The following is a 26992-nucleotide window of genomic DNA, read 5'->3' as shown; positions in this document are numbered from 1 at the left end:
ACAACAGCTATCCATAAGCTTTTTAGTGCAGCGACCAGAAACTGACATTGTCATTCCTCACATTTGCACCAAATACAAAAACCTCCGTATTAAACGCATATCATCGTGTAATGAAAAACCTTTTTAATTAGTAACTTTTTTAGAAGGAATACAGTAAATGGTTGTCGCTTACGTTGTTGACCACAACGTATCTATAAATTACGAATAAATATAGGAAAAATATCTCCAGAGTAATCCCAAAAGTAAGGTCTCCTCATTTTTTTATACGTACAGAACTCTGTGTGGCAGTTGGTCACAATGTTATGAAGAGTGCTTCACGCGCTGTGTGTAAACATGCGCACGCCGCGCTGAGGCGCTCAGTCTTGGCTTGGCAGCCGTTGAGAATGGAGCTCTCGTTCCACGCTAGTGCCAAGTGCGAATTGCGCACAGTTATTCGGTTTTTGAACGCAAACGTCACTCCGCCGATTGAAATCCATCGCCAATTGGCGGAATTGTATGGTGAGTCGTGCATGGATGTCAAAAATATTCGTAAGTCGTGTAGAGAGTTTGCAGCTGGTCGGACTGAAATTCACGACGAACGAAGGAGCGGGAGATGGTCAATTTCTGAGGAGACAGTGTTGAAGGTTGAGCAAAGCATGCATGAAGATCGGCGGATCACTCTGGATGACCTCTGCACGTTGATTCCTGAGGTTTCTCGAAGCACCGCTCACAGAATTTTAATGGAAATATTGAACTACCGGAAGGTGTGCGCGAGATGGTTGCCACGCTTGCTGACTGAGGACCACATGCGGCAACGAGTTCATGCTTCCCGCGCATTTCTTCACCGCCTTGCAGCCGAACAGGACAACTTTCTGGACTCAGTTGTCACGGGTGACGAAACCTGGGCATACCACTTTACACCTGGGACCAAGCAACAATCACGCCAGTGGCGGCATTCTTCTTCGCCAAAGCCGACTTTATGCCCACTGGGACCCACAATTAACGCTGACAGGTACTGTGAGACTCTGAAAAAATTCAAACGGGCAGTTCAGAACCGGAGAAGAGGAATGTTGAGTAAGGACGTACACATTCTCGATGACAACGCTCGCTCACACATCGTTCGGCAAACCGTTGCTCTCTTGCAACAGTTTCAATGGAACATAATCATCCACCCACCCTATAGTCCTGACTTGGCGCCCAGAGACTATCTGCTGCTCCCTACGTTAAAAGAACATTTGGCCAGAAAGCGATTCAGCTCCGACGACGAGGTGAAAGAAGAGGTTCATAACTTTCTGAGCAGCATGGCGGCGAGCTGGTTTGACATGGGCATACAAAAACTGCCACAGCGTCTACAAAAATGCATCGACAGAAATGGTGATTATGTCGAAAAATAGCCAAATGTTCAAGCTGTAAACTGGTGTAAACCATTGTGGAAATGAGCAGGTCTATGTACTTATGAAAAAAAGGAGACCTTACTTTTGGGATTACCCTCGTATTTTGAAGTTGCTACTTGTGATAGACCCACCTGTGCGGCGAAGGAAAGACTCTTACAGGAAGAACCGTGGCAGCTTTCAACTTAAAGTGCAGAAGTGTACCGACGATAGCGAATGCACGGAGATTGAGAATAATAGTCGTCTGTAGAGCACTGAAGCGTTGCCATAGAGACTTATGCAGAACCTAGTTACGTGATTGGCCGTGGTAGACGCGAGAAGCAGGTACCCCAGGTCCGCTTTAACTGTCGGGGCTTTTATTTCGTCTTACAAACTAATGTAGAAGGAAAGTTACACAATAACGGGATGCAGTGACAGTCTGTCGGTTCATATTACTGCTCTGATCCCGTACAACTATACGGTACATTCACACCACTTTACTAGTCAGCGGTGGAGTGTCACGTGTCTGCCTGGTAGCAGTTCTGTAATATCTACGGCTCCCGGTGTTCGACTTTAAGAGGGACCCTAATATTTTCTGACGTAAGTTTAATCGGCTGTTTGCTACAGCAGAGTACCTCTGAAGTAGGTCACCCGTGTGGGAATGACTTCCCGTTGCGAGGCCGTCATAGTCAATGTGCTGTGTATGACAGTAAATGCGTGTTAAGCACGGAGGACAGGTATCGTTCCAAATGTGGCTTCCATTAGCACAGATTCTCCCGTGCTCGATTTGGCGTGCAGCACGATGCGAGTTGCCTTGTTAAAGGGTAGTGATCGCTAATGGGGAGCAATTACGCGGATTGAGAAATGCATTTCTCTGCGCCGCCATTGCGCCACGTGACGTGACCGGCTACCGGAGAGAAAGCCGCGGAGACCACGAGCGCGGGCGGTGTCTCTTGTCTGCGGCGGTGTGCCAGCCAGCAGTCGGTCGTTAGCGAGATTAGCGGCGACCCCGAGCACCTTGTACCATTTCGTGGTCCAGCGGATTGCCGTCTGCAGCGGTTCAGCGCCTCTCGCAGACTTCCCACAACTCAAAGGAACGGCGTGCCTGTCACTTAATACGCTCGCGTAGCCGCAGACCGGTATTCTGGCGTGGAGTCGCTGGTGAGTCCACAGTGACAGAAAGAAATGGAACTCAGTAGTCCGTCAAGTACTGCCGACAACGCGATGCAGATGTCATACAGTGGCGCTGGAAGAAAAGGATGGTACGATCACGGTATCACGTGAAAAACCGAGGAGCCACCAGCAATAGGGAGGCTCAAAAAATCTGAAGATGTCTTTTAACATAAGCCGTAACCGGTCATAATAAATGTTTTTGCGATCTCGACACTTGTTTAAACCAAATTGGACTCCCAACTGCCAGTAATCCCACCCTCTGTGACTGCCTGGATCTTGCAGGCTGAGGTGTTCCCTCTGAAACAGGACAGGCGACTGTATCTGGCTGGGGGACATTGTCAGCTACAGACAACACTAGGAACCTGTTTGTCAGACTAGCCTTCCCTGGGAAGCCTTTCGCCGCCTGTCACGCCCCGAGGTGACCTCCCACTCGACCACGGGCGAGGGATCAACCTCAATGCGAGCAGTAAATGGGCAAGCCCACTGGTGCGGACCGATCGACGGACTCGAGAGTCTTGCTGGACGTCCGTTGGATACCAACGGCCGGCCCACAATAGTGATGCCTATCCACTGCAGCCTCAAGCTGTGTAACTGAAGCCAACACAGCCTGGAGCTGAGAGTTTCCAAAGATCTGGATGCAATATTTTCTGTCTTGCTTGGTAGAGGTAGAACACAGTTTGTGATCGCTCACAGTGTCGGTGATGCTGAGACCGATGGAATAAACGGGTAGTAACTGCGGTCGATGTGGGCGGAGTTCACAAAGTGAACGGTTCTTCATAAACACGGTCCAGTGTCGCTAAAGTCGTCACAAGCGCGTGCAGACAGTCCAGGAAGCGACCAGGTTCGGGAAACGTAAACAGAGGTGAGATCAGTCACTCACTCGCTCTGCTATCATTGGCGGGTACAGAAAGCTTGACAAAGCACCAGTGCGGGGCTGTGGCATGTACAGTGGGCGGGTCCATGTGACGTGGCCGCGGGGCCGGCTGCGAGCCCGGGTTCACTCATCCCCACCCCCTCCAACCCATCCCCCCCCCCCCCCCACACCGCCATGTCCGTACTTGGACTGGCCGGGAAATCCGAATCACTGTAATGTCTTTATTTTGGTTTTTCTCCCTGCAGGTCAGATGAGAACCAAAATCACTGGAAGAGCTTTGGTACTGAAAGCCAAATTGCCTCTTTGGGGTACATATTGGTCTCAGTAGTATAAAAATAAGCCCTTCTTATTTACCTCCCGAAGGCACCCTAGAAAACGGCAATAAATTGTGACTGTGAGGAATGCCAAGTTGCACCGTCTTTCTGAGTTGAAATGTCATGTTTTCATTTCGCCATGGCTGGGCGACTCTTGTGGGAAGGCTTTACGTAGGCGAGACCATGCCACATGCAGCAGGCCCGTACCCAGTAAGGCGATGTGGCGTTCGAACCTACCTTTGCGCTGACCACAGTTTTACCTTTACATAGAATAACCTTTTATTCGACACGTCCTACATGTCACTTTTGTAAAAGTACATTGCATACGACATGCGTTGCCCACTGGAAACTGACAAATTATTTACAAAATTACAGTTTAAACACACTGTACTTACTGTGAGCTGCTTTCAGCTCACTTTGGGGATAGTGAAACGAATTTTGTCCTGCACGCTTCACGAACAGATGTACACGTTCCAGGGCGGTCGGTGTGCGTGCTAACGGGGTCCTCAATCGCGTCGTCTTTGCTTTCTCTCTTTACCGAATACAGTTTGTTCACTGAGTCCGCATTACTGAGCTGCTCGGATCTCTCTTCGTAGGAAGCGCTGTTTTAAACCCCGGCCGATTTTTTCTCCACCCTAAAGTCTGGAAAAAAAAGAGATATTTTTATGCTGAATGAAAATCGTCGTCATCTTCCTGTTGCACAGTTTCCCGCCACTGGCAGTAAGAGCTTGGCACTAAGACCTCTCCATCTTTTCCCGTCTTCCTTGCACACCTCAGTCGCTTTTCTGTTCTTCTCCGGATGCTTTCTTCCATTCCTTTTAGCTACGTCATATGTCTGTCGGCTTTCCGCTTGATGTCCTGCCTTCAGATCTTTATCTCGTGCGTCTTCCTAGGCACCCTCGTCTCATCCATTCTGTTCAAATACCCATTTTATTGTGTTTATCTCAGCTCTACCAGGGCTTCCGCTGAGGTATCCCCGTAACCCTTTTATTTCTCATTCTTACCAGTTCTGTTGCATCTATGTGACTAACTTTGTCCCACTTGTTCCCGCCTTTCGTTTTTCTTCCTTTCCTTCATGACCCAGCGCAAAATCCTTAGTTGTCTGAAGTTGCATATCACTCCTGTAACACTCCCATAAAACTTACCAGCTAGCCTTGCTCATTCGCGTGTGTGTTTATCAGTTCTTCAATTTTCCATTAGTTCTAATTATAACGGATTGCGTCAGACTTGTTTTTCCAATAATAGCCCAACTATGCACGGGTAATACGCACCCTTATAATCAGGAGTTAGCCTTATTGGCTTGTGGCAGACAGGAGGACACGGTGCAGTGGTGACGAGGAGCAGGCACATACCAGTGCTCTGTCGCTGAGCAGACCCACCGGCGCGCAGCTGCTGAGCGGTGGCCTTTGTCCAGTGCGGCGCCGTGCTGCGGTGTTGGGCGGTGCCCAGCACCAGCCGGCCGTAACGGCAGCGCCGCTCTCTGCTCTGCTACGGGCCGATCAGCAAAGCGTGCCCTCCCGCTGCCAGTTGCGCCTAGACCATCCTCCCACGGGCCGCGTTTGTCAGCGCGAAGCACGCCGAGCGTGTTTCCTAGAATGGTTCGTGCGCGGTCGCAAACGAGCTGCCACATCGCACGCAACATGCTCTCCGTCGGCAGTTATCCGCTGTATGCGCCGCACAAACATCACAGTTTGTGCACCAGAGTGGACGCACGTGAGATAGCCACGTTACATAGCTGTATTAGTGATCGTCGGAGATGAGCAGACAACACCACCAAAAAGATAATGGACACCTCTATAGATTAAACAGCGAAGCATTGATGGTAGAGGAACGCTATATACATTACTGTTAAGGCTCGATTCACAAGGTGGGCAACGTAACGCCAACGTCAACGCGGGTCACGTGACGTCAAAATATTCGTCCAATGCTTTCAAATGGCGGGGTTCACACCGTGGGCAACGTCATGTCAACGTCATTTTGCCTGCCGGCCGGTATACTTCGAAAGAATAGTTTGACGTTGACGGTGGGGGTCACATGGTTGGCGAACTGCTTACGATTGGCTGTTACTTTTCTGCCTGTTCTGCGGCTGCTTGCATGGCACGAGTTTGATTCTGCTAGCAGTGTTCTCCACATCGAAAGTTTTTCGTTATAAAATGTTTATATAAAAACATGAACGACGAGAAGTTAATAGAACTTGTTCGCCAAAATGTGGAGTTGTATGACATGAGCTGCAAAAAATTCAGCGACACTTTGTTTAAAGAAGAAATATGGAAGAAAATTGGATTGGTTATCGGTCGCCCAGGTAAATAACTGTATGAATATTGTAGGCCTACTGCAGATTATGTTTATTTTGTATGTAATGTATTTAGATGTATAACATCGCACCTCCATCTATTTATGTATGTTATGTACTCACGATTAGGAGGTGAAAACGCTTAGCAGAGGTTAGAGCCTTCCTGCTTTCCAATTCCACAATTATTCACGAGTCGTGAAAGTTTATTTCGACTATGTTTATATGTAATACTTATCATTCCGAAGCAAATATGAGTATTCTACGCCACTGTCATTTTGGCTAGTAGTTTACGTATGTATAGTATTTATTTACATACTTTCTGGTACTGAGTCTCACTCAACATTTCGTATGGATACAGCTTATATAAGTACAACTGCAGTAAAAAGTTCGATGTTCCACATTCATAAACAGTGTGCAGTTGGTTCTCTGCAGTGCCAAAGTTTATGCAGGACGAACTGTAGCAGATTTAGATCTACATAACAAGGGGCCATAAATTGTGAATGTTTAGCCTATAGATCAATTTGTTGATAGTGTGCAGTATTACAATAAATATTCTGTTCTATAAAATACGTTAAGGTACAGAACAGGAACCCTCAAAGGAACTGGTAAAGCTGTAGCATCAGACTCACCAGTTTTTCTCGTGGAGAAATTGCACGGCGCATGTTTGTGTTTGCTTTCTTGATGCTGCTGCTTATCAAAGACAGCAAATTAAAAAATTGCTTTCTCGACATTGGTAAAAATTTATAAAATGACGTCTCTTCTTCTTCCAGCTCTCTATACAATGTGTGATATTCGCCTTCACACATTCTCTTCAAAATCATTTTCTTCACGCACGTTCGTTTTGATTGCCTTGCCAATTTCCGCTCTCTTTCCTAATCATTTAAAGCAATTGCAATCGTAGCAAGTATATCAAGACTAAATATAATGTCCGCCGTCCTATCTCGTGAACACTTCTGCGAGTTTCCAATAACGCGCCAAAACGTGGTTGAAGTTTTGCCGTCGCTTGACGTTCCGTCCAGTGTGAATGCAAGTGGATTTTTGACGGTTTGTGACGTTGACGTGACGTTGCCCAACGTGTGAATCGAGCCTAAGGTTACGCAAACCCTACCTTTCATCTGTTGAAACGCACATCTGCTCCTTAGTCCATGCTCTTCTGACTGTAGTAGACTGGGCAGCCGTTTTGCACTTTTATGATTCGCTTTACCTGACTCATTCACTAATCTGAGGAGGAGAAAAATAAAACACTCCCGAACAGAGAATCCTCTTATACGTAGATAACATCGAATATATCAGAATTTACTTTTTTTGAGAATCTTTTAGAAAACGTGAAGGCGAAATAAAAATACTTCTAGCCAGCAGGATGCAGACCTCCATCGACCTTACAGTTCACAGTCCGCTTCTGTATCGACTACATTACAGCTGACGTGAAGTATGTCATTTGAGTCTGTGCCTTGAACCTTAAAATGTTCTAACAGAGTTTAACCGCAGTCGTTACCTGACAGTTAGCTGCAACAAATAATACCAAAACTACGCGTTTTTTATAGTTCTCGTATGTGCCGTTACAAATGGCATAATTTCATAGCACACTAGTTTAACACGAAAAACCTTAAACTACTAATATTTTGTATCTTGCATTTTAGCAATTTATTTTCAAAATTAGTACCACGCGTTTTCGAGAGATCTTGAAGGTGCAAGCGCTTTGAATCAATGTATATTCACGGTCTAACGCTTGTGGCTGAGGATGACACGGCTGTCGGTCGGTCCCTTTGAGCCTTCAAAGGCCATTTCGGACTGAGTTTAGTTTTTTGAAACACCACCGGCGAAAGTCGATCGAACGTTGTATCGATAATTGCATTTCTCAGATAATAATCGCTGCATACTCGTTGCGCTTCGACTGTGTTGGCGGGAAAGCTTTGTTCATGCTTGGTTTTATGCTGTGGTAATGGTATTCGTGCAATTGTGTGACGAATTTTTGTGCGATTTAGTGTTTTCGTCGTGAGTTCAACTAGCAGGCGATATCATCTGTCTTACAGGGATGCATATTTTTGCTGAATTTCCTTGTATTATGCGATCGCGGAAAGGTGAAACATTCGCATTCTGTTCCATGTGTTCGTGTGATATAAACATTGCTTACAGAGGAAAACTGAATTAATAAATCGTATTAAATCCCTTAAACACGTCTCCAATATGAAAATCAAAAATAGCAGTAGGAAAATTGAGTCATTTTTACCACTCCTAGAGCTGACCTTGTGTAATAAGAGCAGAATGTTTGTTCACTTTATTTTTAATTGAACATAATATTCCGTTAAGATTTTGCTGATCATGCTGGCTCCCGTTTTAAGAAAATGTTTTCTTGTTCGGAAATCGCAAAAATATACGTTTGTGGTCGTACAAAGACTTCACATGTTTTGAAAGAAATGGCTACAGATTCAAAAATGAACTCATTAGTTGCATGCAACGTGAACCATTTACGTTGGCTACAGACGGGAGCAATGACATGTTAAGCTTTACCCCTTAGTCGTCACCTGTTTTGAGGAAAACCAGGAAAAACTAGTTACTTAGGTTCTGTCTGTCCCAGCCTTGGTGGGTGATTCAACAATACATAATATTGGGAATCTGTTAATTTCAGCCGGCCGGGGTGGCCGAGCGGTTCTAGGCGCTACAGACTGGAACCGCGCGACCGCTACGGTTACAGGTTCGAATCCTACCTCGGGCATGGATGTGTGTGATGTCCTTAGGTTAGTTAGGTTTAAGGGGGGTAGGACGTCAGACGGGCCGACCTGGAGCAGGAGAGAAACCAGAGGACATTTTAATTTCTACTGGCTATACTTTTACAAATAAATTCATAAAACTTTGTCAGCATGACCAAGAAGGATTCAGGACTCACACTCATAGCAGTGGAAGTTCAAAAACGTAGCAAAATACATTTTTTTACATGTGAAATTTCATTATTTTTTCACTTACTAGTGGCTGCATTTGTTTCTGTAGGTACACTTTTCTTCCTAAGTAAGAAATTCTTCGATGAATTTTGCACATCATACAAGCAGTACATGTTGTTGTTGTCTTCAGTCCTGAGACTGGTTTGATGCTGCTCTCCATGCTACTCTATCCTGTGCAAGCTTCTTCATCTCCCAGTACCTACTGCAACCTACATCCTTCTGAATCTGCTTGGTGTATTCATCTCTTGGTCTCCCTCTACGATTTTTACCCTCCACGCTGCCCTCCAATACTAAATTGGTGATCACTTGATGCCTCAGAGCATGTCCTACCAACCGATCCCTTCTTCTAGTCAAGTTGTGCCACAAACTCCTCCCCAATTCTATTCAATACCTCCTCATTAGTTATGTGATCTACCCATCTAATCTTCAGCATTCTTCTGTAACACCACATTTCGAAAGCATCTATTCTCTTCTTCTCACCAGATGTTAGAGTTTTGTCAGGACTGGCTCTCCCAAGGCCGTCAGTAGTTCTAATGGAATGTTGTCTACTCCCGGGGCCTTGTTTCGACTCAGGTCTTTCAGTGCTCTGTCAAACTCTTCACGAAGTATCATATCTCCCATTTCATCTTCATCTACATCCTCTTCCATTTCCATAATATTGTCCTCAAGTACATCGCACTTGTATAGACCCTCTATATATTCCTTCCACCTTTCTGCTTTCCCTTCTTTGCTTAGAACTGGGTTTCCATCTGAGCTCTTAATATTCATACAAGTGGTTCTCTTTTCTCCAAAGGTCTCTTTAATTTTCCTGTAGGCAGTATCTATCTTACCCCCAGTGAGATAAGCCTCTACATCCTTACATTTATCCTCTAGCCATCCCTGCTTAGCCATTTTGCACTTCCTGTCGATCTCATTTTTGAGACGTTTGTATTCCTTTTTGCCTGCCTCATTTACTGCATTTTTATATTTTCTCCTTTCGTCAGTTAAGTTCAATATTTCTTCTGTTACCCAAGGAGTTCTACTAGCCCTCGTCTTTTTACCCACTTGATCCTCTGCTGCCTTCACTACTTCATCCCTCAGAGCTACCCATTCTTCTTCTACTGTACTTCTTTCCCCATTCCTGTCAATTTTTCCCTTATGCTCTCCCTGAAACTCTGTACAACCTCTGGTTCTTTCAGTTTATCCAGGTCCCATCTCCTTAAATTCCCACCTTTTTGCAATTTCTTCAGTTTTAATCTACAGTTCATAACCAATAGATTGTGGTCAGAGTCCACTTCTGCCCCTGGAAATGTCCTACAATTTAAAACCTGGTTCCTAAATCTCTGTCTTACCATTATATAATCTATCTGAAATCTGTCAGTATCTCCAGGATTCTTCCATGTATACAACCTTCTTTTATGATTCTTGAACCAAGTGTTAGCTATGATTAAGTTGTGCTCTGTGCAAAATTCTACCAGGCGGCTTCCTCTTTCATTTCTTGGCCCAATCCATATTCCCCTACTACGTTTCATTCTCTACCTTTTCCTACTACCGAATTCCAGTCATCCATGACTATTAAATTTTCATCTCCCTTCACTATCTGATTAATTTCTTTTATTTCGTCGTACATTTCTTCAATTCCTTCGTCATCTGCAGAGCTAGTTGGCATATAAACTTGTACTACTGTAGTAGGCGTGGGCTTCGTGTCTATCTTGGCCACAATAATGCGTTCACTATGCTGTTTGTAGTAGCTTACCCGCATTCCTATTTGTTTATTCATTATTAAACCTACTCCTGCATTACCCCTATTTGACTTTGTATTTATAACATACAGGTGTATGAAACTCTAGAATTTTCCAAATCTATTAAAAACTGCGGTAAAAATTGAGATAATTAACTATAAAATTTTAGTTTTTCTAAACAAGAAGTTTAAAATGTAACAGTTCATTCATTTTTCATAAATTAAATAAACTGTAGAGTTTCATACACATGTAACTATAGTTTGTATGCTGTACAAAATTCATCGAAGAATCTCTCTTACTTAGGAAGAAAAGTGTACCTATAGCATCAAATGAAGCCAGTATTAAGTGAAAAAAATAATGAAAGTTCACATGTAAAAAACTGTATTTCCTTACGTTTTTGAGCTTCCACTGCTATGAGTATGAGTCCTGAATCCTTCTTGGTCATGCTTTCAAAATTTTATGAATTTATTTATAAAAGTATAGACATTGGAAATTAAAATGTCCTGTGGTGCCTCTCCTGCTCCAAGTCGCCCCTTTTGACGTCCTACCCCCCTTAAGTTCTAAGTTCTACACAATTCTCAATTGGTATTTTGTAATACTCCAACTGTGAAATTAACAAAAAAAATTGGTTCAAATGGCTCTGAGCACTATGGGAAGTTAAGTCCCATAGTGCTCAGAGCCATTTGAACCAATTTTTTTTTGTTAATTTCACAGTTGGAGTATTACAAAATACCAATTGAGAATTGCGTAACGTTCTGTTTAGACAATGCTCCATTCATGATTGGAAAGAAAAGTAGGGTTGCTGCTGTTTTAAGGGAAGAACAGCCATATGTCTGGGTTGCTCATGTCATTTGATTAACTTGGCTGCTGACAAGGGAAGCCCCCCCCCCCCAGATTTAGTTAAAGTTGGCACAGTGGATAGGCCTTGAAAAACTGAACACAGATCAATCGAGAAAACAGGAAGAAGTTGTGTGGAACTATGAAAAAAATAAGCAAAATATACAAACTGAGTAGTCCACGCACGAGATATGTAACATTAAGGCTACTGCGAGTTCAGTAGCGCCGTGGTCCCGTGGTTAGCATGAGCAATTGCGGAGCGAGAAGTCCTTAGTTCAAGTCTTCCCTCGAGTGAAAAGTTTATTTTCTTTATTTTCGCAAATTTAAGATCTGTCCTTTCGTTTATTGACATCTCTGTTCACTGTAATAAGTTTAGTGTCTGTGTTTTGCGACCGCACCACAAAACCGTGCGATTAGTAGACGAAAGGACGTGCGTCTCCAATGGGAACCGAAAACATTTGATCGAAAGGTCATAGGTCAACCGATTCCTCCACAGGAAAACACGTCTGATATATTCTATACGACACTGGTGACGGCATGTGCGTCACATGACAGGAATATGTTGTCGACCCACCTAACTTGTACACTTGGCGAATGGGTAAAAAGATACTTCCACCTTGCCCGATTTAGGTTTTCTTGTGGATGTGATAATCACTGCCAAAAAATTGATGAAAACGTAAGATTTTGTCACATAAACTGAAAAAAAAAACTTTTTACTTGAGTGAGGACTTGAACCAAGGACCTCTCGGTCGGCAGATGCTCACGCTAACCACGGGACCACGGCGCTCCTCAGCTGATATGCTCCTTATGTCCCTTATCTTCCGCATAGACTACTCAGTTTGTATATTTTGTTTATTTTTTTCATAGTTCCACACAACTTCTTCCTGTTTTCTCGACTGATCTGTGTTCAGTTTTTCAAGGCCTATCCACTGTGCCAACTTATAACTAAATCTGAGGGGGGTGCGATGGGGAGGTTCCCTTGTGAGAAAGATGCAAAGAGGTTGCCTGTTAAAATTTATGAACTTTTAGTTGTCATTTTCTATTATTTAGAAAAGAGTTGCAAGAGGAAGGAACGCCTTAAGAAGTTCCAAGAGCTTCACGACAAGGAAACTAAGAAGACATTAAAACATGTCGGCACAAGATGGCTATCTTTAGAAAAGTGTCTACAGAGATTGTTGGAGCACTGGGATCAATTAGTTGGGTTCTTTAAAGATGAGGTGCCTGTTAGTGCTCAGTGTGCATCAAGTAGCTTATCATCGTTTACAGTCCCAAAAGCTGAACTTGTTGGTTCTAAAGGTCATGGAAAGAGGAAGGCTATCGAATCATCGGAATTGGTTGCCCCCAAAGAGATTTGCATCTGCCACAAAATCTGACACTCCTGTGCTGAAGAACAACATTATTCAAACCTGTTACAAAAACGGTTTATGTTTCTCTCTTCAGGCTTAAACAAGGCATACTGTGCTTTCCCGTGCGCAGTCATTCATATATTTTAGAATCTCAGTTCTGCACTTCAGAGTGCTCCCCCTCAATTTCATGACGGACCTGTTGCAGCGGCTTCTTTCCAGGTTTGTTAAACTTAAAAGTTATAAAGAGTTCCTTGTTACAGAAAGTTCAATACCACCTTGTTGAGAATCGGGAGACAATGATGATGTAGCTATTGGCGTTCAGGCAATGAGTGTGGTAAAGAAACTTAATGATAAAGATAAATGGAACTTTCTTCCGTCAGGACTGACTTTTGCTCTGTATGTGATTATATCATAAACAAGTTTCCCCACAGTGATGAAGTAATGAAACATGCAAAGGTTGCAGAAGTTTCCAAAATTGAGGATACCAAGTTTTCTTCTGTAGAATTTCTCCTGGAAAGGTTTACATCATTGCTGCCAATGAAGGGCAGTGAGTCAGCTGAGGATGCAATGAATGTGCTTCAGAGCCAATTTGTGGCCCTGCTACTGTTGAGAGCGAGTACTTGACAGATGATACCAAATAGGATCGCTTGATGAGCATTCGTGGAGCTGATGGTACTCCTAAGTATGATAGGTTATCCAGGCTAATGCTTTCTGTTTTGAGTCTACCGCAGCAACACTGAGTGTGAGCGTGTCTTCAGCTTGGTGAAGAAGACTCGCAATCAGTTTAGGTCCTCCACGTCGAATGAAACTCTTGGATCCATGCCTGTTTTGAAAACAAGAAGCAGTGGTCCATGTCACATGAATAGTTTTCCTTCAGAATATGTTCTGCCAGTCGTAATAGGCGACGAAAAGAACAAACCACTAATAGGGCTAACCCCCCTTTTAGTGTGATTAGTTGGTTCAGGACAGAACTAATGAAGCCTCGGACAAGCGCTGTCATGGTTGGGGACGACGCTTGAACCCTATGCCCGTCCACAATGGTAACGACATTGCTAGCCACACGGAAAATGATTTAAATCCAAATAGAGGTGTTTTGCAGGATATGCTTCCTGCAACCACTCTAGAAGGAAAACAGAGACAGAGGATGAGGTGGTCAGATGAAGTTAACCGACACCTCATGTTCTGTAATTACCAAGCAACAAACTTAGGAACCAACACAACTGGATACAGATCACAAGTATACACAACATTTATTACCAGATACCCAGAATTAAAATTTTTAACAGAACAACGACTAGCTGATCAGATTCGTGTAATAATCAAAAATAACAGGATACCCCAGTCAGAATTAGAAAACATCAAACAAGTACAACAAATGCTGGAACAAAATAATGTGCAATCAGAAGAAGAAGAAAATACACTAATGGACTCAAACATCCCAGAGCAAACAAAGAGAGAACAATATGCATCAATTAAACAATCAGAGGAAACCGAAATCTTAAGACAGCCACAAGAACAAGCACAAATAGAACATGAAGTGACACACAGGTTAGATATAGAAGAAAAATTTCAGTTCACATATATAGAATACAAAGACACAAATACAGACATTAGACAATTCTTGCATAGACCACCAAATAACCCACAAGTCGAAACAACAATAAAAACTATCAACACAATCATACACAACAAAATAAATGAAAATACAACTATGGAAGAGTTACAACTACTGGTTTATTAGGAGCACCCACTACACTAAATATATACGCTAGGCAGAGATCAGAACAAACCAACACACAGAAGAAACCCACAAAACCAGCATGGCAACACAGGCTACAGATCAGAATAGAAAAACTGAGAAAAGACATCGGACAGCTAACACAATTTATAAGAAATGAAATATCAGACAAAAAACGAAAAAGGTTAGGTAAAATCTCACAACAAGAAGCGGTAGAGCAATTAGATGAAAAGAAGCAGAAATTACAAGCATTGGCCAAACGACTTAGAAGATACAAAAAAAAAAATGAAAATAGAAGGAAACAAAACCAAACATTCAACACAAACCAAAAGAAATTTTACTAGACAATAGATAACACACACATTAAAATAGACAATCCACCAAGCATAATAGACATGGAACACTTCTGGAGCAACATATGGTCAAACCCGGTACAACATAACAGGCATGCATGGTGGATACAAGCAGAAACAGACACATACAAGATGATACCGCGGATGCCTGAAGTGATAATTTTGCAACATGAAGTCACCCAAGCAATTAATTCTACTCACAATTGGAAAGCTCCTGGAAAAGATAAAATAGCAAATTTCTGGCTAAAGAAGTTCACCTCAACACATTCACATCTAACTAAATTATTTAACAATTACATTGCAGACCCATACACAGTCCCTGATACACTTACGCAAGGAATAACTTATCTGAAACCTAAAGATCAAGCAGACGCAGCAAACCCAGTAAAATATCGCCCCATAACATGCCTACCAACGATATACAAAATATTAACTTCAGTCATTACACAAAAATTAATGACACAACACAGAAGAAAATTATAAATGAAGAACAAAAAGGCTGCTGCAAAGGAGCACGAGGATGTAAAGAGCAACTGATAATAGATGCAGAGGTGACATATCAAGCTAAAACTAAACAAAGGTCGCTGCACTACGCATACATTGATTACCAAAAAGCTTTTGATAGTGTACCCCACTCATGGTTAGTACAGATATTGGAAATATACAGAGTAGATCCTAAATTAATACAGTTCCTAAACATAGTAATGAAAAATTGGAAAACCACACTTAACATCCAAACAAATTCAAATAGTATCACTGGCTAAGTGGCAAGAGCAAACTGTCATTTAGGCGTGTTTAAAATCAGTTTTTTTGTATTTTTTATTTTTTTTAGTTTTTGTATGTGATTTTTAAATTTTCTTTTTAATTTACTATGGATATTTACATTTTCTATATTCTTTTCGTATATATCGCCCAACACTAACATATGGCTTCATTCAAATTTTTGGACATAAGAGATTGCTTTCAAACAAGCCCTGATGTCACCATCCTCTTCATACTTTTCTGATATTTTTTCCAGCCTTACATCAAGTTTCGTATAAGTTGTTTTCTTTCGTTTGCCTTCCATACTTAATTCTGACCTCATTAATGCACATGCCGAGTTCTCTGCTTCTGTCTACATTTACTGGATCACGTCTTTAATTTTAGGATTCGGTTTCCCGAGAAGATTATTAATTTTGTTGTGCCAACCTTCTACAGCGATGGTGGTACGATGGCGCCGTCTATAGCACTTCCAAAGACTGATTGGGTTTTCGTCATTTTCCAACCATTTATCTACAAAATAGTCGAAAAACTAAGAAAGCTTGGCGATATCCGGTACACGTGAATGTATCACGAGCCAACCATCGCAGACATCTTCATGTCGAAGGAACGTCAGAGAAGCACACATTGGAATTTGCAGCCTTCAGCTGATTCGGAATCAACGGTGACATTATTAGGTTTCCATTTTGGTACATTATCCACAACATTGCGGATAAGACGAATATATATTTCTTTTCTTTTGTTTAGTAAGAATGCAAAGGCCACCGCATACATGTTTGTTTAGTACTTGCTACAACGTTTCAAGGTCTATACATAAAAAAGTCTTGTTTTGTCTTTAGAGCCTCTTTTCCTGCTTTTCCGCAAAGATCCTATCTCCAAAGCTATCATTACTTAAGATAAAACTTCTGCCGTCATTCATGTTTAGTAACTCTGCTTGAAGATCAACTTCTTGTCGTGTATCTGGCTCTTTCCGATTTCCGCATGCATAATACCCTCTTCATTGCTTGCTGTCCTGAAATTTCATTTCGGTAACAAAATCGTACCCTCGATTGTGCAAGTTGCCTAACTCTTAGATATACAGGGTGTTACAAAAAGGTACGGCCAAACTTTCAGGAAACATTCCTCACACACAAAGAAAGAAAACATGTTATGTGCACATGTGTCCGGAAACGCTTACTTTCCATGTTAGAGCTCATTTTATTACTTCTCTTCAAATCACATTAATCATGGAATGGAAACACACAGCAACAGAACGTACCAGCGTGACTTCAAACACTTTGTTACAGGAAATGTTCAAAATGTCCTCCGTTAGCGAGGATACATGCATCCACCCTCCGCCGCATGGAATCCCTGATGCGCTGATACAGCCCTGGAGAATGGCGTATTGTATCACAGCCGTCCACAATACGAGCACGAAGAGTCTCTACATTTGGTACCGGGGTTGCGTAGACAAGAGCTTTCAAATGCCCCCATAAATGAAAGTCAAGAGGGTTGAGGTCAGGAGAGTGTGGAGGCCATGGAATTGGTCCGCCTCTACCAATCCATCGGTCACCGAATCTGTTGTTGAGAAGCGTACGAACACTTCGACTGAAATGTGCAGGAGCTCCATCGTGGATGAACCACATGTTGTGTCGTACTTGTAAAGGCACATGTTCTAGCAGCACAGGTAGAATATCCCGTATGAAATCATGATAACGTGTTCCATTCAGCGTAGGTGGAAGAACATGGGGCCCAATCAAGACATCACCAACAATGCCTGCCCAAACGTTCACAGAAAATCTGTTGATGACGTGATTGCACAATTGCGTGCGGATTCTCGTCAGCCCACACATGTTGATTGTGAAAATTTACAATTTGACCAAGTTGGAATGAAGCCTCACCGTAAAGAGAACATTTGCACTGAAATGAGGATTGACACATTGTTGGATGAACCATTCGCAGAAGTGTACCCGTGGAGGCCAATCAGCTGCTGATAGTGCCTGCACATGCTGTACATGGTACGGAAACAAATGGTTTTCCACTAGCACTCTCCATAGAGTGACGTGGTCAACGTTACCTTGTACAGCAGCAACTTCTCTGACGCTGACATTAGGGTTATCGTCAACTGCACGAAGAATTGCCTCGTCCATTGCAGGTGTCCTCGCCGTTCTAGGTCTTCCCCAGTCGCGAGTCATAGGCTGGAATGTTCCGTGCTCCGTAAGACGCCGATCAATTGCTTCGAACGTCTTCCTGTCGGGACACCTTCATTCTGGAAATCTGTCTCGATACAAACCTACCGCGCCACGGCTACTGCCCCGTGCTAATCCATACATCAAATGGGCATCTGCCAACTCCGCATTTGTAAACACTGCACTGACTGCAAAACCACGTTCGTGATGAACACTAACCTGTTGATGCTACGTACTGATGTGCTTGATGCTAGTACTGTAGAGCAATGAGTCGCATGTCAACACAAGCACCGAATTCAACATTACCTTCCTTCAATTGGGCCAACTGGCGGTGAATCGAGGGAGTACAGTACATACTGATGAAACTAAAATGAGCTCTTACATTGAAATTGAGCGTTTCCGGATATATGTCCACATAACATCTTTTCTTTATTTGTGTGTGAGGAATGTTTCCTGAAAGTTTGGCCGTACCGTTTTGTAACACCCTGTATATGAAGCTCTGTCCTTACGTACAGGGTGCAGAAAAATTGTCAAGAAATGTTAACCCTGGATAGCTGATGCCAGTAGGAACCAAAATTACTATTGTTGTGAGGCCGTCAACGCACCATTTTTAAACTACGGAAACTTGGCGCCACGCGCTCCGACAACCATAGCGCTGCCCGTCAACCGACGAACGGCAACAGGACAATCCCACGGCGTTACGCGATGTTTCCTTAGTTCAAAACCGTTGCGTTATCGACCTACACAACATTAGTAATTTTGGTTCCTAATGGCATCAGCTATCCAGGGTTAAAATTTGGTGGCATAATTTTTCTCCACCCTGTATATAAGTACACACACAATCTAAAGCATTCAGTGAGCTCACAGATCCCTGCCATGCTAAGTTTAAGCACATTATTTGTAGTGACTTGGCAAGACAGCCAAGCCACTATGATTGGTAGCCGAAAGGCACGCGTTTAAGCTCACGCAGCCTGGCGTGAGGTCTGGAACAGTTAAAGGAGTTGAGTCTAGTAAAAATAATACGTGGCTGCTGGAATACTTAACTTTAATCCATAATTGGTGAACATCGGTCTGACGGTACATGCATCACAAGATAAATAGCAAATGATAATGGCGCCTTGCTAGGTCGTAGCAAATGACGTAGCTGAAGGCTATGCTAACTATCGTCTCGGCAAATGAGAGCGTAATTTGTCAGTGAACCATCTCTAGCAAAGTCGGCTGTACAACTGGGGCGAGCGCTAGGAAGTGTCTCTAGACCTGCCGTGTGGCAGCGCTCGGTCTGCAATCACTTACAGTGGCGACACGCGGGTCCGTCGTATACTAGCGGACCGCGGCCGATTTAAAGGCTACTACCTAGCAAGTGTGGTGTCTGGCGGTGACACCACATTATTCCTCACTATGTTTATGGTGTCCTCTATAGCGATGTTGGTACAAAGGGTTACAGTTTCAAGCGATGCAAATCTGGCTATCGTTGGAATGTTCACATCCCTAATTTTGTGAATGAGTCAATCTGTGTTCTTAACGGAGAACTTGTTTTCAAAAATATAGTGTGTATTAAGCAGAGCAAGCAGTTCGTTATTTAATCTACATGAAAGGCTTTTCCTAGAGTTAACAGTAGGCCTGATAGGACATTTTTCCTGATGGCTGTGATCGCAAGTGGGCTACAGTGGATTTCGTAATAACCCTCGTACAAAAAATCGGGGATATGCTAGCTTAAAAGAGTCTCTCGTCGAAGGGACGTTAAGCCCTAATTCTCCTACCTTCCCTCTTGCTGACTTACTATTTCTGTTCACGATAGATTGGTCTAAATTTTTCCAGCAACCAAGTGCGAGATTTCCATGTTAAGTTGCTTCTGGCAAAATACTTGTACCAATGACACGTGAAACTTTTGTAAGATAGTGTATCAGATCTGCATTGCTGAAAAAACTGAATTTTTTAGCGTAAGGCTTCTTCAGCATTGTACATATTTTTTGCCTAGTATGAGTTCAAAAGACTATTCATTCGTCATCAACGCAGGAATTTCTTCGTTTATTATACCCGGCGGTACAAAATTAACGCAATATTTACAATATCCGCAGTTGGAAAAAAATTACCATGTGATTTCCACTGAAGAACTCAGTGAAACATTCTTAAGTAACGGAAAAAACTGTAAAATTTTCGCCGGCCGCTGTGGCCGAGCGGTTCTAGGCGCTTCAGTCCGGAACCGCGCGACTGCTACGGTCGCAGGTTCGAATCCTGCCTCGGGCATGGATGTGCGTGATGTCCTTAGGTTAGTTAGGTTTAAGTTGTTCTAAGTCTAGGGGACTGATGACCTCAGATATTAAGTCCCATAGTGCTTAGAGCCATTTGAACCATTTTTTCCCAACATACCATAAATCAAATTCGTATTCTAACAGACAACCGCCTTACCGCCAAATTTACCGTAAAACATTTAAATACAAATTAGATATCATTACTCTCATTTTTCTGGTCTTCTCAAAGGACTAGTAGTAGGTAATCCGAATAATTTTCTAAAAATCTGCTAATTTTTGTTTCATTTGGGTTTCATACTAACGCAAGTTATTACGGAATGAACTGTTTGAGAGTTCAGTATTTTATTAGATAGGAAGAGGTTTCGTAATTTCTAGGGAGATTGTCATGTAGTTACATTAACTGCTAAGTGATACAATTGGAACGAGCAGAGCCGGCTGTGTCCTGTTTATTGTTTGGTCCAGCACATCCTGCCGAACGCAGGGCCCCCAATAATCCTGGTGCGGCCAGCGTAACCTGACACCGACTGTTTTGTGTCCACCCACCCCTCCCCTCCACCTCAGATCTCCCACTCTTCATTGCTGGCTTTACTTGACTGATAGCGGCCACTGGCTAAATTCCTTGCGCATTTGACGATCGCCCTATTTTTTTCTTTTCTCTTGGGTATCAGTCGATGATGCATTTTGGAAGCATTGCTTCTTCGATATACCCATTGAATGAAATCAATAATTGCTTTTTGTACGTTTACTCTGTCTCTGATTACTTCATTTTTTCACTTATTTTCTCGATATTGTTCATCGTCTCCAGAGATCCACATCTGAAGGTAGTAAATTTTATTTTAGTTGCAGCTGAAACACACATAATAATACATGAAATGTATTAGCAGTTGCAAAGATGGACTACCATCAGCTGTATAATGGAATAACGACAATGAAAACTTGTGGACTAACATAATAATTCATAATCCAATTTATTTTCTTGTTTCCCATTCACGCTAAGTTACGTGTAGACTCAATTAAATTTTTTTAAAACTCTCTGACAATGAGTACCAGACGACTTTTTCTCTCAGAAATCATGTACGTATTTTTGCTGCAAAAAAATAAAAGCAAATAACATTTCTAAAACTGTTCACAGTAATAAACTCTGGTTACGTAACATGAAATAATCTCTTTCGAATTATAGCCCTGAGGCCCGTATCGTAATTTTCCAACATCCCTAAACAACCTGCGCCACGCGCCCAGTATTTGTAAAATGCTTCCGTCAGCTGATTCTTTCTTGTCAAGAGTCCTAGTGCTTCGTCTGCAATCAGCGTCACCGAAGGGCAGCATCACTCCTTCGTACGGCGGGAGTCCCTATCGTCGCCACGGTTATAACTACTACTCATTGCCCATAGCGACCGTGCAAAATGACGTCCATGCACGTTAAACATAAATCGGCAATATGAACGTTCAATGTAAGTCTAACTATGTTCCTCAAGTCGTGACTATTCTTTTCACATACTCAGCATCTTAAATTTGCTACTCAAGAACATCACGGAAACGCGTGTTTATTCTCGAACAACTATCGCAATGAACCATGGTATATACTAGATACTCCGAGACGAACAATACATCAGGGTAAAGGAAGGTTTCATGCCGTCAAATCATTAGTAATTATCAGTTGCAGGATCTGAAGGGAGTAGTTAAAAATATAATAAGAGCAAAAGCATTAAAATAGATAATACTCGTATGTTATAGACGTTATAGATGTACACAAATACATAATAAGTGTCCCAATGCTGCTTCTATCAGTATATTCAGGCTGATCTCAGAGACTACTCTAGGGATTTTGATACGGTTTCAACTAATAGGTGGACTGGCTAAGAAAGAAGGTTTGTGTAGATAGGATACCAGCAAACCCGGCAGTGCTTCGCAATTAATAAGTATGTATGGGAATTGCATGTATGACCTAATTACTCCTCCCAGCGCTCTCTATCTCCTCTTCCCTCTCTCCTCCTCTACCTCTCTCTGTCCATTACCTCCTTCCCCTCTATCTCCCCCTTCAACCCTCTCTAAGTCCATTTCCTTTCACCTCTCACTTTGGGCCTTGGTTACTGGCATTACAAACGAAACCTGGATTGCGAATTGAAGTCGCTTGAAATGAATGGGCAAATCGGTTGGATCATTGGTTGGAGAAAGGCCTCTCCAGCTGTCTAGTCTGTGAGGATAGCAGCTTCAGTGACAGCATTCTGCATACTTTTGTTCTGCAAACGGGTGGAATTACAAAGTTTCAGACGAATCAGATTCCATTATAGTATTCAGACCATAAGCGATAAAGACAGCTTTCCTGTTCTCCTTTAAAACTGAATCCAAGGAAGAAAACAAAAAGCACATTCATATGCATGCAATTTTTGTTGGAAATTATATATAAGGAGAAAGAATGTACATGGTGATTCAGCTGCCCTTTCAAAGGGGTTTGTGCCACCCACAACACATTGACAAACCCCGTGCGCGTTTCCCATATTCTTTCATTCACGTCACGCAAACTATTAGACCTATAGAAAAAAAATGAACAGGATTTTTTGTACGAAATTTTATGTAGTTAAATTTTGTTGTGGAATACGTTTTCGCTGGAGGCCACGGTTTTCGAGTTATTCAGGAAAAACTTGTTTGAAGGCCACTTTTGTAGGTTCACTGGTGGACCAAACTTCGAACATAGAATACATGTCCGAACGTAACACGTGACTGGTCCACCTGCGAACCCTATCGCAGGTGTGACGTGTGGTGGATCCGCCTCCGAACATCAGTCCGGATATATAGTGCGCGGCAGATCCACACTCGAACGCTAACTCGGATGTGGTATATTGTGGATCTGCTCCCAAGACCGCTTCGTACATTGTGCGCGGCGGATCCACCTTCAAACGCCATCCCGTGCGTGGCATATTGTGGATCCGCATCCCTACATTGATCCGGATATAACGCGCGGCGGATCCACCTTCGAACCTAACTCGAGTCTACAACAGGTCCTGGTAGTCGTCCGAAACATATGCATATACACAGACATACAGAAAACGGAGCAAACGCTCTCCAAATGTGGAGGTGACTGGACACACTCATTGCTATACTACACCTCCCGATCTGTGCATTTGGACTAGATTTTGGCAGCTTTTCTACATTTACAAGCAATTTTAGAACACAGAACGAGAGGTTATGTCATGATTGCGTGGATAGAACTGACAGAAAAATCGATAGAATTGCGAAAAATGACGGGTGAATAGCTATAAATTGACCGAATATACACCAAAATGTGGGGTACTTGAGGAAGTACATGCGTATCTTCTGGTTTGCGCGGAACAGTTTGTACGTGGGGACGAGTATGCGGCAGCAAGAGTAATCCGAGAAAACGTCGACATGAAAGCAAAGGGAATTGGGGAAGCAGTCGACGTTTTTTCCGTCGAGGCAGTATTATACAGTATGTCTATTGACGTAGCAGTGATACACATGAGTTGACTACTGTATTTGACGCTTTTCAGGAAGAGCGAGAACCATCCGTCTCTGCACTTACATACATCTGTGTTATAGGATAACGCAGAGTGGATGGGGTGATAGATTGAGATGGAGCTGTAACGAAGTACGATTTAATAGTAGACTGATGATGCTTTCTAGAGAGGTGTGAAGTTGCTGCAAGTCAATTTTTCCACTGTTCAGTCAGGATGCATCAGTCGTGTGACATAGCATGTGTTCGACTCTTATACAGCCACGTCTTCTGTATGTGATTTAAAGCACTGTCTGCTAGCGATCGTTAACGGTAAACCTGTCGGTCATAAGAGGACTTTCATCTTGTATGATGAAACATGGCACATTCCTCTAAACGAACTATGATTTATGTGATGTACTCCATCCCGCTGTCGCATCTTGGGTGTAAAATCAAGACGTGAGCTTCATAACTAAGTTAGCGATAGGTGCTTGTGAGGTGCTGCAATCCCCGTGTTTCCTTTTTCCTGTCAGGTGTGCTGTTTACAGAGTTAGTGACGGAATGATGTAATTTTCACATGTCTGACGCTGCTGCTATGCATTTATCTGTTTTCTTGTAAGAGGTATTCGCCGTTACTAACGATCATTTTATATAGTGCTGATATAGTATAATTTCCGAACCGTGACCGGATGTGAATATTGGGTGCTATACATCTCCGGAAAGCTATTTGTACTCGTATCACACAGAGCCAATGTTTTAAGGAAGTCGTTTTTTTTTCGTTTTATGGTTCGAGAACATAGTTTATCGTAGAGAAAACGGTAAGAAGGATGTATGTCATCCGCTTGAAATATATTTCTTACATTGGAATATTAACAGCGCTACATTCCTTACAAGTGATAGATCGGAAACGCAAGCGATCTAACATTACAGCCCATTTTAAGTGCGGAACGTTGTAGGCTTAGGAGTGCGTGTGTTTATGTTCTCTCTTACCAATACCTTCCAGACACCGATCCTAAGCTCACTTTAGAGTTGATAGCTTGGTTGATTACGTAAAAATGCGTGGAACTCCATCCATCTGGAGCTCCATCACGCATAAAAATCATCAGTTTCTTGTTCTTCTTAATCGTCTGCTGTTACACCCCAACACTTTGAAATCTGTTACTATACATCGATAAGGAGTGCTAACCACCTCGATATGGGCGCACCTCGAGAAATCTTATGCACTTGGATGGGTGGGGGACTCGGAAAGCTCCACTAATTCACGAGACATGGAGTGTACCGGTCTACTTCTGGTCGGTTGCAGATTAATTCGGTAACGGTGCTGCAGGGCGGGTTGGTCAATGACAGTGTGAGGAGGGTCTTTCACTATCTAATATTACCCTAAGGCAGCGCGAATGCTCTGTGACTCCCATACGCAGAGAGATGGATCGTAAATTAAGCGCTATGCTTGAGGTGTTACAAATATGTAGAGTGCTGTCTGTCATACTTTGATGATTTATGTCTTCAAGAATTAATACTGATTGGACATACTGTGCAGTCATCTATCTACATTCACAATGATACTCACAAAGTAGAGAAGGGACGGTTTAGGTATGATACTGAAATAGGGGAAACATGCTGTCATATCATTGGCTGGTGTTGAAACTACTGTAAAATTGTTCGCACTATCAACTATGATGCTTATTATTACAGTATATCTATGGTGTCTTTTCCTTCCCATCCGTGCACTGGCACGCTGTTCGTTACCACATTATGAGTGACTGACAGCGCTTGTTTGAGTTGGGGAATGAGTTTTGTGGATGGGTGACACATTCTGGGGGTTGCTGGCACCGGAACAGTGATAGCATCATTAGTGCAGTATGAGAAATCAGTCGAAATGGAATGCAAAGCCATAATCTATTCCGTCACTGTGACAGATGAGTTTAAATGTAGAGGTTGTCAATCACTTTCGGACATCAGTTTGGAAACTCTCCACAATGCAGTCAAACTCTTGTAGTTTCCATATGTTGTAACTGTCTTTTATTTACAATCATCTACTGTGTGTCGCGTGTTATGGTAGCTGCAGGAACAAAATTATTTACACCGTGGTATGTCTAGTTTTCTGCGAGAGGCCGTGGATCAGAGTGTCTTAATGTCAGTTTAGGACCTGACACAGACCTCGAAGTTGTCAGAAAAACAAAATGTATGGCAGTGTGCAAAGCGTGTTAGAAAGCAATGTTTCAAACAATGACACAGGGTCACAGGGATTGCCTCTTGCGACTTACAGTATAGTCTGTAAGATACGGTCATCCTCCTACAGTACGGGTGATGAAACCTTAAACTGCCCTCTGCAATTGATCAAAAGCTGTATATTTAATAGGATAGCCTTGCATCGGCAGCAGCAGCAGCAGTTTGAGAGGTAATTTGATGATGGACAGGGTGTCCCGTTAGGAATGCTATTCTGGGAAGCGTAGCAACAACTCTTTCTCTACGCCGGATCCACATCGCAGCTATGCGTCATCACGCCTGCAGTGATGCCTAGGTGAGTCCTATATATCGGATGAAGGTGTGGAGCTTTTATAGTTAGTAATTTTTCTCTGTTGGATGGTACAGAATAACAATAACATGTTGGGCTTAGATGTGAATGGACACGGATCTGCTTCGGAGTGTAGCGTCTGTATCTAGTTTGGAGTCATACCCATTTCCACTGAGTGGTCGAAACATTGTCCTGTTGCACTAACTCATGTCGCTCTGTTTCTGCACAGGTTGCAGAAGGTGCTGGATATGGCTTTCTCCGACTTCTGCTCAGTTCTGACTTAAATTGGAACGATCACATCTGCAAAGCTGCAGAAATGGGAACAGTTGCAGGTTGCATAGGGACTGACTAAAACCACATTGGAATTTTTCTGTAGCAGATAGGTTCGAGGAAGGTGACTTGTTTCGAGATATGAGAGTGACAGAAATATAATTAACTTGTGGCCGTGATCCCACACAGGTATGTGATTGAATGGAAGGACTTGATTTCAAATCATAGACATCCATTTCTAGTGGATAGCGTAGCACTAGAGATCTGAAAAGCTAGTGTACATTTCTTACGACCTCAGTCGGCACACCATCTGCTACTGTTTGTGATCCTTCTCAGTCAGTCATCACCTATAACTCAGTGGATGTAATGCAGAACCTCTGACATGGTATTGAGACAGAATACGTTACACATACTGGAGAAATATCTAGCGGCGTGAGGGAGTTGCAGATAGTAGCTCCATACCACGCTCCTTAGCTGAAACACTTTCAAAATTGTGCAGTTTTAAGACGAGATTGCATTGTAGGTAATGTGCAAGCGGACTGCTGGTCTCATGATACACACTCCTACGATCACAGTCCGGAAAAACCAATTCATGCGGGGGTAATGCCATAACTCGATTTATAAAGCCAGTATAGCTTTT

At 42.8% G+C, this 26992-nt stretch overlaps 1 protein-coding gene across 2 annotated transcripts in view; it reads left to right on the top strand.

Moving 5' to 3' along the window:
• The window catches only part of LOC126190666 (CD109 antigen), an 818148-nt gene that overhangs the window by 26551 nt on the left and 764605 nt on the right, over positions 1–26992 (top strand). The window lies entirely within an intron of this gene.

This window comes from Schistocerca cancellata, chromosome 6, assembly GCF_023864275.1.
Source record: "Schistocerca cancellata isolate TAMUIC-IGC-003103 chromosome 6, iqSchCanc2.1, whole genome shotgun sequence".
NCBI classification, from domain to species: domain Eukaryota; kingdom Metazoa; phylum Arthropoda; class Insecta; order Orthoptera; family Acrididae; genus Schistocerca; species Schistocerca cancellata.
Note: the sequence above shows the minus strand (reverse complement) of the source record. Positions and strands in the feature narration are given on the sequence as shown.